This window comes from Dermacentor andersoni, chromosome 9 (genome assembly GCF_023375885.2).
Source record: "Dermacentor andersoni chromosome 9, qqDerAnde1_hic_scaffold, whole genome shotgun sequence".
In the NCBI taxonomy this organism is placed as follows: Eukaryota; Metazoa; Arthropoda; class Arachnida; order Ixodida; family Ixodidae; genus Dermacentor; species Dermacentor andersoni.
The window spans coordinates 78,810,198-78,830,969 of record NC_092822.1 but is presented as its reverse complement, the minus strand read 5'-3'; the positions used below and the strand labels follow the sequence as shown (position 1 = coordinate 78,830,969).

At 43.4% G+C, this 20,772-nt stretch overlaps 1 long non-coding RNA gene across 1 annotated transcript; it reads left to right on the top strand.

Annotated features, from left to right (window-relative positions):
- The first annotated feature begins 2,132 nt into the window (after window positions 1–2,132).
- Window positions 2,133–20,058, top strand: LOC129383979 (uncharacterized). Its single transcript, XR_008611747.2, has 3 exons — window positions 2,133–2,416; window positions 12,014–12,094; window positions 19,833–20,058. It is a non-coding gene; the product is annotated as an uncharacterized lncRNA (long non-coding RNA).
- Window positions 20,059–20,772: the final 714 nt, after the last annotated feature.

The following is a 20,772-nucleotide window of genomic DNA, read 5'->3' as shown; positions in this document are numbered from 1 at the left end:
TTGTCTATGGCGCACGTTCAAGTGCACTACGGAAACAACTCCTAGTAAAGCAAGAGCTAAGGCTAGAAGCGGAAGCGATAGCAATATCTGCTGAAGCCGCGGAAAACGATGCGCAAAGAATTTCGTCGGAGGGAACACCATTGAAAATGCAAGCGCGTCGGCAACCAACACCGAGAGAAAACGCCTAAAACGCAGCTCGCCGAGAATGCGGAAGATGTAGCAACTTGAAACATGACCTCGACTACTGCCGCTGGGTCAAGGTGGGCTGTTATCACTGTGGTCAAGGTGGACATCTCGCAGAGAAAAGTATCCCAGTCGCTGCAACAAGGAACTCGGGTCTACTGTACCTAAAGGCGTAACATGAACAGTGCAAGAAACAACATCGGATGATTAGTATGAAAATGCACTTATCTGGACTTTGCTGTCGTCGCGAACGAGCTGTCTTGAGCCGCCAATTCGCCAGGCATTCAATCGGGGTGGTGTAAAACCAACAACGGAAGTAGACACATGACCACCAGTATGCGTCATAGCGTGACAGGTTTTCAATGAGGATTGCAAATACGGGCAAATTTGAAGCCTTCACATCTAAAACTCTCGTACTACTCTGGAACGCTGCCCATGTTAGGACAACTTCAGCTGCTTGAGGCGCACCAAGGTGTGTCAGTTGAATGCGCACTGTTACGTTTCGCCTACAACGCGCGGTAATGCCGGCGCGGATGCAACGGACGCCGGGGCTTTGTTCAAAGCGGCGGACATTTTGGCCCGTGCAACGCCGCCGCAACGCTTCCCCGCCAAGCGTGTCCAGGCGTGTTTCATTGCCACGTGTCTTCGTGTGTGCGTGTGTGTGTGTGTGCCCTCGCTTGTCAAAGCGCGGCAGCCGGGGAGCGGATTTCCCCGAATGAGGAGCCTGGAGGTCTCTCGGCTCAACCGTTCGCGCCGTCGTGTGGGCGGGTTGGCGATGCGTCACTACACTCGGTTCAGCAGGTCTCTCGGCTCGGCCGTGCGCGCCGTCGTGGGCTCATGCTCCGCCGTCCCGTGACCTTCATCCCGTGACCTTCATCCCGTGACCTTCCCTTTTGGACCGCGACGCCGAGAGTATAAGAGCAGCTGCCCCCGGACGCCAGGAGAGAGGCTCCGATTTGTACTGTTGAGTTACGTGCTCTCCCGTCTCTCCACTTCGGTCGAACTGACCGGCCGCTCTTTTGCTATGTTAGAATAAACAAGTTGTTCTGTTACCAGTCTTCTCTTGCTTTGCCGGGACCTTCGGATGCTTCCAGTGCCCCAGGCCGCCAGGCCAACGCTACCCTTGGGGCTTGCGACCCATTGGCAATAACGGGCGTCAGCACCGAGACCCCAACAACTCGTGCCAGCGGTGCGATTCCAACAGCACTCATAGTACTAAACTGCACTGCACTAAGCATGTGCGGGTGATACCTGTTAACCCAGACTTAGACGGCTGGGGTTTCGGCACGGCAAGTCAGTAGAGGGAAAGTGCCAGTGACGGTACACATCTCCAGCCACGTCATCGCCCTACGCAGTGGCTACGAGAATGTCTTCTCGGAGGAATTGGGCCTGATAAAGGGACTCCCAGCCAATATGGTGCTGAAAGACGGCGTTGTTCGGAAGTTTCGCAAAGCGAGGCCGCTTCCTTACGCTCTCTGTGACAAAGTGGCGAAAGAATTGGATCACCTAGAGTTGCTAGGCATATTATCACCCCTTAAAACATTCGGGCTGAGCGACGCCCTTATTGCCAGTGCTTAAAAAAGACGGCACAGTCTGGATTTGCGGAGATAACAAGGTCACCAGGCTTGTGCAATTGAGCTGTATCCACTTCCGGTGATTGCAGACTTATTCCCGTCGTTAAGCGGTGCTAAAGCTTTCAATACGCTAGACTTTAAAGATGCCTAAAACGAGGTGCCACTAGACGAAGCTTCACGGAAGTTAGGCTAATCAAAACGCACCAAGAGCTTTTCTGTTACAACGGGCTGCCGTTTGGCATTTCCTGTGCTCAGATAACAATGAATACCATTCCAACGGACCTGCCTGGAATTTGAGTATATATAGATGACGTGCTTGTATTTGAAAAGGCTCCAGACAACGGAGCTCGGAAGAAAACCGTGTTACAGCGATTTGGAGAGCAAGGCGTAAAGCCGAGGTGCGAGAAATGCGATTTCATCCAGCTTTCTCTTGCATGTCTGGGACACCGTACCGATCACCTCGGCCTTCACGGGACCGAAACGAATATAGAATCAATCGTGAAAGCTCCGAGCACTCGCAGCTTGAGCACCCTACAATTGACTGTAAGCGTTGCTTTTTACCTGTCTCGTTCCCAGGCGTGCACGGGCGCTCCGTTCTGGTCATGGCCTAGCTACCGGCCATGGCTATGCTACAACGGTTTTCTCATTTCTTTATTTAGGTATGTTGACATATTTTCTCTTTTTTTTTTACTTATTTTCTTCCGCAACTACATTTGTGACACCTCGCTTATGCAATATGTTATATACAGTGGCAAGTGTTTTAGTGCCATCCTTTATATAGTTGGTTCGCTATTCGCTGTGAACAACACCGACATGTTTGAGAACTCAAAGTCGTCAAGATGAAACGCAGAGGTGTTTTGATTCGTTTTAGCTTTGAAAGGTTCATTTCGCTCTTGTCAACTCGAATAGAGACGAGAAGGAGCAAATAAATTACTGCACTCAACCTTTGAATGGCCTTGAAATGCTGTTTGACAATATATTGGGACGTGGTGGTGACGTTGAAGAACACAGTAGCAATACTGTGAAAGACAAAACTAACTTTTATCGGGCGAACCTCTGCCCACAAAAACAGGCTACACTTATAGTAGAACGATAGCGGCGAACACGGTCGGCGATCGTCGAAAATCTGATCAACGGGTCAAGCGCGTCGGGTTTTATACATCAATCGTCGAATGTTCCAGACTAATCGCTGGGACCCGCGCGCCTTCCACAAAGTTCTACATTATTCGCGTCGCACATACATGCAATCAGATTATACAAGGTTCGGTCACAGACAATCGATGGAACCATCGATGACATTCCAGAAACTTCCCACACATGCAAGCGCGTCCTGCGCTGTGCGATAACATTTGTTAGGCGGTGAAACGTGTCGCCCGATAAAGGCAACCAAGTACGAGTGTCAATATTCGAAAAATAGATCTACTCTCCAAGTTTTCTTTTGATTAGCATGCTTCTCAGCAGTTTTAGGGGCCCTTGCATTCGAAAGTTCCTCACAATAATTTCGCTCCCAGACATTAGCCTTGAGACGCTTTTTGTCAACATCATAATTGCTTCTTTGGAACAGAAGCGCGCTCAGTGACGCAGAAAAGTGACGCTATTTTCCGCAGTTCATCATAAAGGCACTTACGCTCTCCATTGAAAAATTTTGAAATGTGCATGCAGAGACTAATATTTTCCTTTACTCGGTTAATGTAATGCCAGCATGCCCTGTTCTTTCTGGAGGCATGTTGCTAAGATGTCTGGATATCCGATCCTTTCTGTCATCTCTATACCCATCGCTTCGCTTTCCGCTGCAAATTTCGCGGTTGCCCTTTCTGCTACCTCGATTTGCTTCGCTAACCCACCGTGGTTGTGTAGTGGCTTTGGCGTTCCCTGCTACACCAGAGGTAACAGATTGAAATCTCTGCCGTGCTTGCCGCATTTCAATGGGAGCGAAATGCAAAATAACGTCCCTGTGACATGCATTGGAGGCACGTTAAAGATTCCCGGGTCGTGAAAGTTATTCGGGAGTCCCCCGCTGTGTTTTGCCTCGTAAACGAAACCTTGTTTTGGCACGTAAAACTCCCAATTTCAAAGGTCGGAGTATAAAGAGCTTGAGGGTAGTGGTAGGATAAGCGGGTGACCTTGGTTTTATGTGCCGACAGTTGGCCCGAATTCAGTGCGGAAATATATGTGTCAGCCTATGTATAATCTATCGAAAATATTGTACAAAAGATTGCGGTCACCTAGTTATGCGAAACAAAAGCGAAATTAGATGTTATCAAAAACTATTTTTGTGCCCACATGCACCGTAGGGCTTAACACATGCTTCAGCAAAAGCCACGTAGTGTCTTGCTTTCTTTATTTTCTCTCCAAAGCTTTTCATGTGGCTTCATATCATTCTGCTCAATTCATTACTTTAAGACGAGCTGCCAAATTCTGCTTTATCTGCTTGCTTCCTAGCAAGGCGAGTGCGAACGATCGTTCGCACTCGCCTTGCTCGCCTTGATCCCAAGATCGCTAGGAACGGAAACGCCTTGTGCATTATCATAAGTTACTACTAAGTAAGTATATTGTGGATAGTTCGAGGACATTAGTATAGATAAATACACTGGTAAATGTAAAGAAATCTTTCACATAATGCCAGGTTATCCAATAGGGATACACTAAATAAAACAGGGAACACAGCATCGACATACAAAACGTGTATATTTAGGTACTACAGGGGACGCGGCTCTAGAGCCCTTTTTCACGGTTAGGAACAGTCCACCGAAATTTCTACCCCCATGCGTTGCTCCTCAGGTGCTTCTTGATTATGTGAAATTAAAAACGAAAAATTGTTTTCACTTTCTTGTTCATGTTATTTTTCTTCTCACATTAACACACGACATTTAATCTGCCGCAAGTTCGCAGCCAGTATGCCATTATTCATAGATCTTTTTTTTGACACTATACACGGCAGTGCTAATTTCGCATTTCATTCTGAGCACGAGAACTTTTCTTCTTTCTGGATGTTCGACTATATTAAATAAAAAATAGAACATTGGAAGCGCTGGTATGGAAGGCGTTTGAAGTTAGAATGTGCTCGCCTATGTTAAACTTGCTCTCATGCGAGCCATAAAAAAAGCATGCATCAAAGAGCTGCAGAAAGAAAACCATGCTGTGCATCATCATTTCATGATACATCTCTAAAAGAAAAAAGAACTTTCTACAAATGTTCCGGGGTTGAATGTGTATAGACGTTCATGAGGCTTCTTGACGTGCTAGATATGTCGCAACCTATAACACTAGGGTGAATATGTCGTTTCATCTCACTTATGCAAAAGCCTACTTCGTCGTCGACACAAGTGCACACTTTGTATTCTTCACTAAAGTTTATCAAAAAAGGACAATTCATGTATTCATAGCTTGTGTTTATATTCCTTTTTCAGCTTTACTTTACCAGCAGGCTTAAAAGAACAGCTATCCCGATTTGAAATTTACGTACAAGTTGAAAGGAAGAATATGCACAAAGCTCTGAAAGGATGCCGTCTTTGGGCGTAAAGGTTAATTGCGATCTCTTCGTGGTAAGCATGCCGTTGCTGTGCTGGCTTCAGAACAAGCAATCCGTGCTAATAAATCTCCTTTGCTTATATGGTGGAGGAACAGAGGAAACGCGAAACTCCAACCTCTAAAGCCAGACGTTGTCCGGTATCCCAATTATGCCTGATGAAGCCATCCAGCGAAGTCTCGTCCTGTCTCTGCCGGCTGTCATTTCTGGTGCGCTACACCACTGCAATCCCGCCATATTTAGTAGGCCGGCTAATCATGATGTCGGAGATTGGTGGTCGTCGCTTTCAAAGGGTGAGCTCGTACAACGACAAAGGACAACACAACAAGGCTACACAACATGTTATTCTAGACTGCAGAATTTGCAATCTTTTGTATCACAACTATAAAAGTTACCTTGAAATTGAACAGCGTTTATTCCAGCCTTCGAAGTGTTCTTTCAACCCACCTTACGCAAGCTTCGCGCTGAATCACCGACAAGATGTCATTGTAACTCAATGAGTTACATACATTATGTCATTATTTTATGCAAACTTGATAACCGAACAATGGCTGAACAAGATAAGACGCGTTACATAATACCAGGCAGCGATAGTGATGCTTTCCGTACGTTTCTTGCAAAATAATAAATTATTCTGTCAATACACAAAAATTATATCTTAGTATGAATGTGGAGGGCGGAAGCCAGGGCAGGAAAAAAATCAACACGTGCGATCGACCCTCTAATTCAAGCGTTGTTGATGCTTCAGCGCCCCCTGCGTCTTCTTCAATGCAAAATAATGAAGTTCATTGAGAAATAAAAATGCAAAACAAGGTATTTCTAAAAAACGTGTCGAATCGGGCCCTATGTATAACTCAGCTTAGACTCGCTATTTTAAATAAAAATATTAATGTTCATTTTTTAACCACAGTTCTTTTGTCTCTGGTCTCATTTTTATTTCGCACATCAGCAGACGCATCGATATACTCACACATCAACCTTACTTTATACCTCATTTAATGCGTCCCTAACACGAAGTCGCAAAGAACTCTGCCTCATCATACTCAGTTTAATTTGTTTGCCGTTGCCACACTATGAACATGCGCACCATCTTCAAGCCTTTTTGTCGAAGTGGGCTGCTGTTTCTATGCCATTCGGATCCTTAGCGCCACAAATAACCGCCAGATTTGTTACAGGCGCACAATTCCGGCACTCGTGTCCCGCTTTTGTTGCCAACGTAGGCCGCCTTCTTATGCCTACAGCTGACCCATGAGCACCTGCGCGCCTCGAGAGCTACAACCTCCTTTGCCATCGGTTGCGACCACCATTGTCAGCACCAGTCATTCTCCATCCACACTGCACCTTTTGTTGACAACAATGCAGTGTCACGCAAGCCATACGCCTGAAATAAACTCAGTATCACAGTTCTGGAGGCGGCAACTGCACCGATTTTGAAATACCAAATGTCCGCAAGTATACCCAGCAGCGTCAGTGGTGTATACGTCGGAGGATTCCCGCCATTCGCACTGGTCAATACAAGCGCAAACATTTTCATATTGCGTGAACACGTTTGCCGTTTCAGGACTGTTTTTAATAGCGTAAGCGCACAGTCTGTCTAGACTATGGGGTCCGGCACTGTCCGCATTCTCAACGAACCTTCTTGTTACGTGATCCGATTCGTCGTACCAAACTCTTGCTCCGACTATGCCATTCTGGGTCGGGATTTCGCCGTTCAGTGCCATTGTTTACTGTTATCGCGCCTAGATGGAATTATCTTATCTTTCGAATGCAGTCGAGGACCATAATCATGTATCGTCTGCAAAAATACGTGTTGCTGAAGCTACTGAAACTAACTGCTTTTCAGACGTCCGCCACCGTCTCCTTATTTGGCGTTACAACATGCGCATATCCTTACAAAAGCACGCCATGTCCCTTACGTTTCGTATCGCCGTGTATGCCCCAGCTGCACTTAATCGCGAGAAGTGTCAACACGTATTGTGATAAAATAAATATCTCAATAAAGTTATAAAACCGGAATATGCATTGTTTAGTATGCATCGCTGTTTGACATTACGGGCTCTATAGGCAAGCCATGTAACCTTATCTCAGTTGCCTTCCACCCGTTCAATAGGTACGCCGCGTGCGGTAAGGACTGTGGAAGAACAGCGCACATACGACACGTAATACGGACGAAGATCGTGCCGCAAACGTCAAGCGTAAGCACCTTTGGTTGGATCCCCCTTGGCGACTCCACTTCCATCGCAATTTCAGGTGATTTCCACACATATTTCTCTTGGCCAGACGGAAAGTGGTTCGTGGCGCTCCTCTTGGAAAGGTTCGGCATTCAATGTTACACAAGCATCAGTGTGCCCACAATGTGTCATCGGTCGTGTAAAGACCTCGCATTGGCTAAGATCCTTTCCAGTGTCGCCACAGAGCCACTGGCTCTATATCATAGCCACCATAACCAGATAGTCACCTTGGTAACTAAATAATAAATACCAAAAAGCAAACAAAAGAAGGTCAAAAATAAAAAGCGCTGAGAATGCAATTCAATAAAACAGCAAAAAAAAAAAAGTAATGAAAAAAGAAACGGAATTCATTGTGCTATGTGACTTTTTTTTTCAACCAACATATTTATTATCAACATAGTTTACGTTTGCTAAAAGCGAGCGTCATGTTCACTGCAATCTGCGACAAATCGTTTACTTTTCTGGCGCGATTATGAGCATTGTAAAGTATTACTGAAATCTCCTTTTTATCCGTTTTCTTCCAGTTATATGACGTTTCTTTTATGCGTCGGTAGTGTCCTCGATGAATTTCAAATAACACACCCTATAAGTTAGTTTAATTTTCGTGGCAAGTCATAAGTAATGTGTAAACAATGTTCAAAATGCCTGAACAATTTGCAGGTCGTCGCAATAATGTAGACGTATGCAAACTATGCGCAGCGTAATAGGTGTGTTTTCAGAACAACGCCGAATTTAATATGCTACTTTGGTGGAAGTGTAAACGCCACTTAAATCATGTGCGGTGAAAGTGGTTGAAATACCATGGCCGATATTCTCGCAAGGTAAAATGTGGGTGCATAAATTACTGTATTTCTAAAACTGCTTTAGCATGTACTCGAATGTGTTATATTGACGCGTGTACTTATCTTTATCGGGCGACCCCGTTTCGCCGCCTAACAAATGCTATCGCACAGCGCGGGACGAGCCTACATGTATCCGAAGTTTCTGGAAAGTTATCGATGCTTCTAGCCGGGCTGTCTGTTTTCGCCGAACCTTATGTTATCTGATTTCATCGCGTGACGCGAATGGTGTAGAACTTTGCGGAAGACACGCGGGTCCAAGCGATTAGTCTCACACATTCGACGACTGCTGTATAAAAGCCGACGCGCTCCACCCGCTGATCAGATTTTCGACGATCGCCGACTGTGTTCGCCGCTCTCGTTGTGCTATAAGTGTAGCCTGTTTTCTGGGCACAGGTTCGCCCAATAAAAATCTAGTTTTGCCTTTCACAGTATTGCTACTGCGTTCTTTGACGTCACGACCACGTGACAATATGCTGTAAAGTTTCAAATGAACCATTTGTATAGGGGTAACGTTTTAAAGGGTCTGATACATAACAGGCCACTGACATCTTCTTGAAACAGCACGAAAGAAACAGATTCGCTGTAAATGGCGTTGTGATTCTCTAATGTCTGATAAGTAAGTAGTCTTATTTTAGGAAGTTCTCTGACACACAGGCTACTTACAAAGTGTTAAGTACTGAACTCTGTGCAGCATATCTTTTCAGAGAGCACTGTGTTCTTTATTCACTCTCGTGTTTCGTTTTCATCTGCAGTGGCCAGGAAATGATAGGTTCCAACTCAGCCACTTTTCATTCCCTCTGCTCTTCAGAAAGCACATACTGTGCTTCTTCTAAGTTTGGTGAATCACCTTCACCAGACACAAACCTCTCTCTTACGCACTCGGCTACGGAAGAATGGCACGTCTCCGAGCAAAACCAGGTATTTCTGTACTTACGAAAATTTTCAGTATGCTGAACGTGTGGCGGCGCTTCATGCGTAACGGCGGACGCCCTCAGCAGCATAAAATATTGGTACTCTGCAGTTGCTTCAAAAGAAGAACTGCTGGCGGCACAGGAACGGGAAGAATAAATAGGGCGCTTGTGATCCTGTCCAGACGGTTTAGAATTGCACTACACTCCTTACAACAGTACCTCTCTATCGTTCGCTTGTCATTGTTCTACAGACGCCCGATATGCTAGGTATTGCTGTTGTTCCGGTCGACTTGCTTTAAAACACTTTCACAGTACTTCTCATTCCGGCATTACGCTGTAAAGAAACTCATGCGTGAATGATAGGCTTTGCCCGGATTATTAACGATGCCATGCGAAATTAGGCCCCAACATGTGTCCTTTGTGAAAGGGAAGATTCACCGGTTTACAAAAGGTCTCCAAGGTGATTAGTTATTGATGGCGGGAGACATCTTTGGAAAAGTTTATGTATAGAAAGGCTGTCGTAACGTCATCACTGTCGTTGACCGTCACAGTCACCTACGTCGTTGACATCACGGCCCAAACCTTTGTCAAAGCCTTTGTGAACACCTAGGTGTCGTGCTTTGGGGCTCTGCAACAAGTAGTTGCTCACAGAGAACGCCTGTATGAGTCGGCGTTTTTCTGCTACCTTTCAAGAATACTCGGCGAACGGCTGTCACTGAAGATGGCTTGCTATACGCAAGCAAACGGACTGGTAGAGTACTTCTTAGGCATCAGAAAACAGCCCTAACGGCTCATGACAAGCCGCAGCACTGGGCTGATAGACTTCCCTTGTTTTGCTTGGTATACAGGCTGCAGTCATGGAAGACCCGCAGTTTGATCCCACCTATTTAGTTGAGAAAATTATCGTTCGCTTTCCAGAAGACCTTCTAGGTACTAGACAATACAGGTATGATAGTTTATGTGCGACATTTGATCTGCACCGTTTATAAAACTGCTATATCTTGGGCTTGGTTATATTCGAAACTCGATAATATTGTACAGCCAACAGGTAACGAAAAAAGGGAGACAAAGATAGCACTATGGATAATCGCGGTGCCTACGTCCGTCTTTTGTCCTTGTTTTCTGGTGTTACATTGTGATACAAGTTTAAAAGAAGTTTGCATTTCTTTAAGGTGCCCCCCAGTAGGTTTTACTATGTATCGCAAACAAGCGTAGAGTATACATTAGGTGCCCACAATCGTGTCTACAAAATAATACAGCGCTAAGTGCTGCGAAAACAGTTGAAATTTCAGCTGAAAACAGCTGAAAAAACAGCGATGCATGACTAAACGCTTGCCAGCGTTTAGTCATGCACCGCAAGAAGAAGCAATTTGTCATCCGCATCGGCTAAGTTCAACGACCAGTTTGAAGGGATACGTTCAAGCCTGCCCTCATGGAAAGACTCATGCTTACCGCCACACTGACTAAATTGACCGCGACTCCCGCCGTTTCACCTCGGTCAGGTTCATCCGGGCGCAAGCACGTACACTGAGAAACACAGACACTGTCTGTACAGCACAAGTATACGTGGCCATGCATTTGTCCTGCATGGCATAATTCCCTTTCCTTTCATAATGGCATGGCATAATGGCATGACATAATGGCATGGCATAATGGCATGGCATGATGGCATGGCATAATGGCATGGCATAATGGCATGGTATAATGGCATGGCATAATGGCATGGCCTAATTCCCTTTCCTTTCATAATTCCCTGGCATGGCGTATAATTCCCTTTCTTCTCGTTCTTACATAACGAGGGTCTCCAATCCGGCAACATTGATGCCTTTATGTAGCATGTGCGGGTTTAGTGACCAGTTGCCTTCACGCAGAAGGATCACGTACTCGTGACTCCTGCGCCATGAAGGATGTTCCACATGCGTCACCAAGGTTTGTGAGTGGTGACACAGGCTAACACTCCCAACGTTAGCTCTAGTAATACAGCATAAATACCCCAGAAAGTGAATGGGGAAATGGCACCGTGGTAGCTCAGCTGGTTAGGGCTTCGCACGCGCATTTCGAAGGCGTGGGATCGTTCCCCACCTGCGTGAAGTTTTTTTCATTCACTTTCATTGCCATTAATTTATCGTTTCTTTAATTCAAACAGTATCTACAAGTAATTTCCCCTATGTTGTCCTCGATGTCTTTGTTGGCTTCTGATCATATGACTAAACATCATGTCATTCCTGAGGCGCTACGCCAAGAGAGCGCTTGAAAGCTGAACTGAGCAACTTGTTGCTCGGCCGCCTGCAAGACATGGTAAACGTCCTCTCGAATGTGCCGATAACTAACCCATGTTGTTTAATGTCTTCCGCAAAGGAACGGCCTTAGTCCTATCAGGTATTAAGCATTTATATTAAAGAATCCAAGGGTTCTTTACTCTCGGAAAGAAAATAATTGAAACCCCAAGGAATATTGTTCCTAGTTAGCTCACAAAAATATTTGCATGGTAATGTTTTAAAGTAAATTATGGGGAACATCCTAGCGCGCAGACTGGTTTTATTTCCCCAATAACAATTTTAGCGGTAGTGTAACAATTGAGCTTAAATTCAGTTAAGCTTTCATGAACAGATTTTACGTGATTATCGCTGAATTTCCTCGCCAGCATCAATAATGGCTCGTTAGAGGAATGTGCAAATTTTTCTACCGCAATTTTTATGACAATAATTTCTCCCTTCAGACCTTCGTACTCTCTGAATTGCAGTGTCTCTGTAGACGGTAGAGCTATGCCCTCAGAATCTTAATCAAGGTACACAGGATCAAACAGGATGACAAAACGGTTGACGTTAGTATTTTTCTTTTTATTCTGGTATAAAAATAGTGGCTGACTCTTATTTTGAATCATGTATTTTATTTATTTACTGGCCTTACCTGCAAAGCAAGTGGCCAATCAAATGCATGAGTTTAGCAGAAATTTGAGCATGCATCACGAATACTTACACAGATCACGGATGACATGTTTCAGCAGCGAACGTTCCTACGTGTAGTGTTGCTCTGAGCCGAGCATGCCCATTTCTCCAGCAACTATGAAAGCGTCATGCGCTGTCACGGTTGTATTGCTTGCAGGTAAGAAATTATCCTTCATTTTCTTCGCTTGCAGTTAGCAATCTTCAGCTCTTGAACACTACTCGTAAATAAATGGCGCTGTGCAAAAGAAAAAATCATTGTAAAGATGTGAGCTGTCTTTTTTTCACTGAATGAGGTTTTGTTATTAATAGACGGGACAGGATACAGTAGAAGCAAATATTATACAGGAGGTGGTCCCGAGGTCAATGACAGTAATGGGACCTCCTGTACCCCGTATAAGTAAAAATATAAAGAAGTTGCAAAAAGTATTGAAAAAAAATGAAAAATAGCAAACGTAGTGTTGGCTAATGTTTTAGCAGTACTAACACAAATCACCTGCAGACATGCTATTGAATATGCATAATAATTATTATTACATTCGACTAACTACAGAAGTAACTATAGAGCCATTATGAAAGCCAATGAATAATGAGACATAACCAACCGAACTTTTATTTGTGTAGTGAAAGTATTAACAAAATGTACATTTAGAAGGCATAAAACGAAAAAAAAAGACTTCACTAAGTGGTTGAAGATGATATAATGTGAAGTTTTAGTTCTCGTTTAAATTGAAATGATTTACATGACTTAATAGTACAAGGTAGTGGGTTCCAGTAGAAAACGGACGAAAAATGGTTACTCTGCTTACCATAGTTTGTGCATATCTTGGGAAGAATAAAATATTTGTTTAGTGCAAAGGAGTAAGATTACCACTCATTAGACAAGATGAAGGTATCAAACTGTTGCAGTGAGCGTTATCTAGTTGGCGGTATAAAAACATACCTAAATTAAAGGTAATAAGTTCGGTTACGGTAAGAGTGTTACAAGCATGTAGTGACTTTTGGGGACTCATATGGTTAATACTAAATGTCAATATTCTAACAACGTGGTTTGTAATACTTGTAATGATTGTAAGTGGGTACGACACGTATTTCCCCAGCATGCAATGCAATATAGTTTATATGTGAATGGATAAATGAGTAATATAAAGAGGCTAGTGTTTTATGTTTAAATACATACGAGCTTTTAAATGTGCCTGTATTCCGTATGTTGCGTACTTCCTGATGTTCGCCATGGGTTGATAAAATTTAAGCTTATAATCAAGTTGTACAACCAAATAGTTACAGGAAGTACTATGCGCCATAAGGGTATTACCAAGGTAGAGGAGAGGAATTAATGCGGATGAGCGTTGGTGGGACGTGTATACACAAATTTAGTTTTAGACGAGTTTATATTGAGCTAGCTAATTGTGTAGCAATTTAACGCGTTCTTTAGTTCAGTATCAAGTTTCCAGAATAGGTTCCTTACACAAATGTCCGAGTAAATATAGTTGTGTCATCTGCATAAAAATTGTACTTAGAAGAAAGGAGGCAATATGGCAAGTCCTCAACATATATTAAAAAGAAGAGTGGGCCAAGTATCGATCCCTGTGGTACACCAATGTTTCTTATCATTGATTTACAAAGAATACCATTAACTCTAACTCTTCGTGTTCTATTTTTTAAGTAATTTTGTATTAAAGTTAAAGCAGCACCTGTTATACCGATAGATTCACGTTTAAAGAATAAAATGCACTGGTTAGTTTTATCGACGGTTTTAGTTATATCCACAAACACTGATAGCGCATACATGCCCTTATCGATTGCAATCTTTAATAGTTCAGTTATGGCGATCAGAGAAAGTTCGGTTGAATAGCTCTTGCGAAAGCCGAATTGAAATGGTGAAAGAATACTAATCTTAGGTAATTAGATAGGCGCTTTTCTACCAACAGTTCAATAACTTTGCCGAAAAAAGGGTAGAATGCATATTGGTCTGTATTTAGTAATCGAGGCACGGTCACCCTTTTTTAATACTGAAGTAATTCTACCTTGTTTTAGTTTTTTGTGGGAAGGTACCAGTCTTAAATATCAAGATGATAACTGCGAGAAATCTGAGATTAGGTGTGTAATTACCATGATGTGATTCGAATGCATATTATCAAGACCTCTACTGGTTGCTCTTAAATTTCTTATGTTTTCTATTTGCTGTGGTGCGGTTGGAAACAAAAAGAATGAGTGAGGTAGGCGTTGCATTAAATTGTTAAATTGCGTGGGTATATGTGAATCGCTACTAAAGAAAAATTCGGCAAAAGCATCAGCAATTTCTTGTTACCTGGTGTACGCTCTGTCATTATGAATAATTCCCTTTAAAACATCGCGACTGTTTTGCTTATTTAAAAAAATATATTTACTAACTTCTATTTCTCACTAATGTCGTTTCCACATTCTAATAATTTTTTCTTGTAATAAAGTATTTTAGCTTTTCTGTCAGTTCGATAGCAAGAAGGTTGTATAATTGTTTATACCTCCCAGTCAAATTGCTGTTAAATGGCCGTAGTTTTGCTTTCTTATGCACATTGTCTTTTCTAGCGCATCAAGGCTAGAAGGTTATCTGACAGCCAAACATTTCGTGTGGACGCAAACTTTCTTTTTTGACTTTGTGGGTGTGGCAGTCAAAATACGATTTTAGTACAGATATAAAGAACGAGAAGGCCAGCCATGTGTAGATATTTCATATCTGCTATAGAAGATCAATTAGCTTGGCTCACTGAATAAACGAAACCTTCTTTGTCAAGTGTTAGTTTTGTGTAAGTGGCTTTGACAAAGTTTTCTTTATTCTGAAAGCGTAAAAATATCGGGTAGTGATCAGTCAGACTGTAACAGGACGCCTGCGTCTGGTGGAGACAGCAAATTTGAAAGCGCATGATCGAATATTGTACGATCTTCATAGTTAGTGCACCGCATAGGCATTTTTATTAAGCATTCTTAACCGAAGCTATTGAAAGAATGTGAATACTGCGAGCTGTAGGCATACGAGCTGTCTTCGAGGTTAATGTTAATATCGCCTATAACTATAACGTTTTTATTCTCGTCTGCAACGATACTCAGCACGTCATGAAGCTCGCTGCAGAAATGATTCATAGGCGATGAAGGCGAGCGATATATACAAGCTATTACCAGATTTTTGTTCTCCACATTAATAAAGTCACTTCTAAGTTCGATCCATACTGATTCACAGTCACCTACGCTGAGAAAAAGATCGTGCCTTCTTTCGTACGTGAGAGTACTTGAAATATAGATTGCGGAACCACCACGACAGATGTACTGATGATTTGAGTATTCTGCTATGTAGTTAGGAAAGCAAAACAGGTTCTTGTCGTGATCACTTAAACCAAGTTTCCGAGATCCCAATTATTGAGCATGAGAAGTGAAGTATCGCAATCAGATTGGAAAAGTTGCCATAGTGTCTGCGTATGCTTCGTGCGTTAAAATGAATGATAGATTTGTGATTATTTGACACATAATTATTTATCTCGTTAGTTGTAAAATATGATGACATTGTGAATTTCTCTGATGATGCGATTTCTCAAAGGCGAAGGCAACTAAGTGATCATGGAAGGTCTACCTCCGGAAAGATCCGAAAAACGTGGCAGCTAGTTGTTTTCCGAACCTTGATTTTGCAGTTACCAGTCCATAAGAATTGGTACTTCTTGGGTTTCATTAGAGTTAAGGCATTAAAAAAGAGGGCCTTATTTTCAGGTGTTAAGTGGTCATTTACTTACAGCGGCATCTCTTTACTTACTGATAGGCCAATGTCACCTAGAGTTAGCCGCGCTTTTTTTTGCTTTTGTCAGGAAGTCAGACTTTTTGTTTCGCGAGATAAAACGGACAATGTTTTGTTGCTGTCAGTTTTCGTAGGCACACAGTTACCAAGATCGAGATCATGTGGTGATACTGGGCAACCAATCTTGTCGCCAACGGTTTGCATCACCACCAGAGAGTCTTCTACTTGTGTACAAGGAACACCTTTCACCTCGACATTGTTCAGCCTCGACAGCAGTTGTATATCCCTCACTTTTCTTGCGAGCGTACTGTTGCTAGCTTTTAGATCGGTATTTTGAGCTACCAGAGTAGCTTTCTCATCCTTGATTTGCTCGACCAGATTGCTCAGGAATTCAACGCTGGTCACCAAATTATCCGTTCATTTTTTTTTTCATTTCAACAACGTGTCATCTTTAAGTGCTAATTTTAGCAAGAATTTATTATTGATATCATCAATAAATTTGGAACCTAAATTTTCAAGCTTGTATTCGAGTTCCTCCACTCATTTTGCGAGTTCTGCGTTGGGGGGCATCGCGCTCTGGACAACAGACCAAGGCTCAGGCGGCACAAAAAGAAAAGTTGGAGTAAAATAGTAAAACTAAATGCAGTGGATTCTTGCGCAGATGAATACGTTCCGCAGAATTCTGGCAACAGCTGCGGTGATACAGGCAATATTACTAAGAGATAATGAGCTTATGACAAACCTGCAGATGCAATGTAGCCTGGTTATTGCGTGTGCTTACTGTCGCAATCGCTGCCAGGATGAGCACCCGCTGTCGTCGTAGTTCCTTATGTACACCTCGTGTAGGCTAGGCGCAGGCGCAGCAGTGCCTCGGGTGGGCCAGGTAAAATGACTTGGCCGAAGTACAGGCCCAGGTATGCTGACTTGTATCATGCTGCGTTCTCAGGAAAGGGCCAAGGCACGTGGTACTTGATTGCAAAAACCAGGGCTGCGGGAAAGCACAGGGTTGACCGATGCTGCTAGCCTGCAGGAGCAAAGTAGCTTGGTTATTGCGAGTGGTTGCTGTCGCAAGCGCTGGCAGAATGACGACTATTGTGTACACCCACACACACACACACACACACACACACACACACACACATATATATATATATATATATATATATATATATATATATATATATATATATATCATCATCATCAGCCTGGTTACGCCCACTGCAGGGCAAAGGCCTCTCCCATACTTCTCCAACAACCCCGGTCATGTACTAATTGTCGCCATGTCGTCCCTACAAACTTCTTTATCTCATCCGCCCACTTAACTTTCTGCCGCCCTCTGCTACGCTTCCCTTCACTTGGAATCCAGTCCGTAACCCTTAATGACCATCGGTTATCTTCCCTCCTCATAACATGTCCTGCCCATGCCCATTTCTTTTTCTTGATTTCAACTAAGATGTCATTAACTCGCGTTTGTTCTCTCACCCAATCTGCTTTTTTCTTATCCCTTAACGTTACGCCCATCATTCTTCTTTCCCTAGCTCATTGCGTCGTCCTCAATTTAAGCAGAACCCTTTTCGTAAGCCTCCAGGTTTCTGTCCCTTAGTTGAGTACTTGTAAGACACAGCTATTATACACTTTTCTCTTGAGGGATAATGGCAACCTGCTGCTCATGATCTGAGAATGCCTGCCAAACGCACCCCAGCCCATTCTTATTCTTCTGATTATTTCCGTCTCATGATCCGGATCCGCCGTCACTACCTGCCCTAAGTAGATGTATTCCCTTACCACTTCCAGTGCCTGGCTACCTATTGTAAATTGCTGTTCTCTTCCGAGACTGTTAAACAATACTTTAGTTTTCTGTAGATTAATTTTTTAGACCCACTCTTCTGCTTTGCCTCTCCAGGTCAGTGAGCATGCATTGTAATTGGTCCCCTGAGTTACTAAGCAAGGCAATATCATCAGCGAATCGCAAGTTACTAAGGTATTCTCCATTAACTTTTATCCCCAATTCTTCCCAATCCAGGTCTCTGAATACCTCCTGTAAACACGCTGTGAATAGCATTGGGGAGATCGTATCTCCCTGCCTGACGCCTTTCTTTATTGGGATTTTGTTGCTTTCTTTATGGAGGACTATGGTGGCTGTGGAGCCGCTATAGATATCTTTCAGTATTTTTACATACAGCTCGTCTACACCCTGAATCCGTAATGCCTCCATGACTGCTGAGGTTTCGACCGAATCAAACGCTTTCAATCAATGAAAGCTATATATAAGGCTTGGTAAGCTATACATATATATATATATATATATATATATATATATATATATATATATATATATATATATGTATATATATATATATATATACAGGAGCTTTAGCATGATTTTGTATAGCACGCGCGTTCCTTGCAGCAACGTTGTTTTGCGTAGAGAAGGCGCATGCATGCAGAGGTCGCATTTTAGGAAAGACTGAAGATTCGTGTGGATTCTAAGGGTCGATATTGACTGCTGAGATGAGAACTCCATAGCGGGTGCCTCCGGTTCCTTGGTACTGATCGCCAGGTACTCCGTATTTGAGCAGATACACTGACGAAGTTGTAAGAGTCAAGTGGTCCTTGAATAAGTGATTCTAGACCTTTGACGCCTAAGTGACAATAGGGTGACTCGCAATGTGCGAATTGTATCAAATAATGCACCCCTATTTTTTATTAGGGTGAGGTTTTGTAACTTCCGCTATAAATTAACGCTGTTGTTTGGGGCAGAGTAGACGAGCCGTAAGATGTGGGGGAGGGGGGGGGGGGGCGGTGAGCGCATACGCAATCGTTTGTCACATTTGTTTTTCAGCCGACATTTCTATGCGCAGGCCCATTATATCAGCTTCGTATTTTTTATGTATTTAATAATGCCGTAATTGTGTTGCCTCACTAGAATATGCACAAAGAGTGATTGTGGAACTTGTCTGGCAGCTTCGCATAAAATTACATCAATTTGACACATTTATCCATAGTCAGTCTAATTCGCATCTGCAGAAACGTAACCTCACTAATATAATAAGTCTCTGTGTGAACTATAATACTCCATTTCTTGTAGTTGCTTTCTCCTGTTCGGTTGTCAACGGCGTAGTATTTATCTAGTCCATGGCAAATCCCTCCAGTGGGTGTGAGCCGATCATTGAGACCACCGCAATTAGAGCGTATCAGAAAACCGCAAACTCTCGTACCTTTAAGTCTTCTTGCAGTGCCACTGATTTCACACATACGCACGGCGGCGCTTTGGTCAAGTACAGCTGTAAATAATATGTTTTACAGCAAGGCTGGCAGCCTCTAGTTGGTCTGGATTTTTCAGCCTGTGCTCCCGCAAAAAACAATACCGCCACCATGGCAACCGGAAAAATGACTTCGTGGTTGCATTTACAAAAGTTCTCTCATATTCGAATTACAGTTCGATGCTGTCATGCTTGCAAGTTGTGTGTAAGTTGTGCATTCGACATTTTGTGAGACAATTTACATGTAAACATTCATTTCGTTTAATAACGCACTTGCGCTCGGTGGAAGGCCTAGAATAATGAGCATGTATGCTGTGCTTGCGCACACATGCTTCGGTGCCTGACATGCGTAGCTTGTTGTGGTGGTGCTCGTGTGACTCCGTCTAACGCCGGCAACAGCTTCGCTGTACAACCACTTTCCTTGGGTGGAATGGAAATGGCTTCGTTTTTACGGATAGCTAAAGGTTATGTTGCTAAAATTAAGACGCAAATTTCTATTGGGATAGCGACAAATATTATCATCGGTATTTTGTATATACACGACCACAATATTTATAACGCCATTTGCTGTCGTCTCGCTCCATGTTGCAGGATGTCTGTGGGCTGACCAATTGCATGAGCAACAAAGCCTCCTCCATGCCCTCTTTGGCGGCATAATGTCAAATGGATTTACACTGAGCGACTTGTATTTCACAATACGGCCAGAAGGAGACCCGCCGACCAGTACACTGTACCGCTTCAACTTGACGAAAGGAAAGTTACACAATATTGGGCACCTGCTCACACCCAAATACGATAAACAGGTTTGACATTCTTATGCTGCTTACGTCTGCTTGAACGTTTCAACTGAAATATCTGCGTGATTTAGTGTGACTTTTTATTTGCATATACTTAGGCTACATCTTACTTTGGGCAGCCCATTAAGGGATGCTTTACCTTAGGTTCAAAAAGATCTAACGCGAAATATTTCTAATTTTGACGAAAACAAAGCTGGTACACTGATGTCATCGACATGTATTAGTCGCAAACGAAGTACAAACCTAATGAGTGATCCCACCAGAATATTCATTTACTGCGTCCAGGTCGCTAGATATATGTACAAGCGTCGTAAAACTGAAGATTTAGTAATATAACTACATTTGCTACCCTTCCAACACCGTCCAAAGCGATCGCAAGCTGCCACTCAAGAGAAGCCACTCAAGAAGCCACTCAAGCCACTCAAAAGAAGCCACTCAAGCACCGGAGCCTTCACTTGGCAGTGGCGACGAAAGTACAGTGCACGACACTAAGCATCGTTCTGCTTATCCTGCAGGTGTGCTTCTGGACGGTTGAGCATCGAGCCCGAAGAGCGCTGTGCTACAGTGCATGCGCACAGGGTACTGCAAAGGGAAAGTTTGGCCTCGCAGGGAACGGACATCGTCTGCGCCTGCGGTTTGGAACGACCGAGCCTACGTCACTGGTCTCTCCGTATAAAAGAAGCCACTCAAGCACCGGAGCCTTCACTTGGCAGTGGCGACGAAAGTACAGTGCA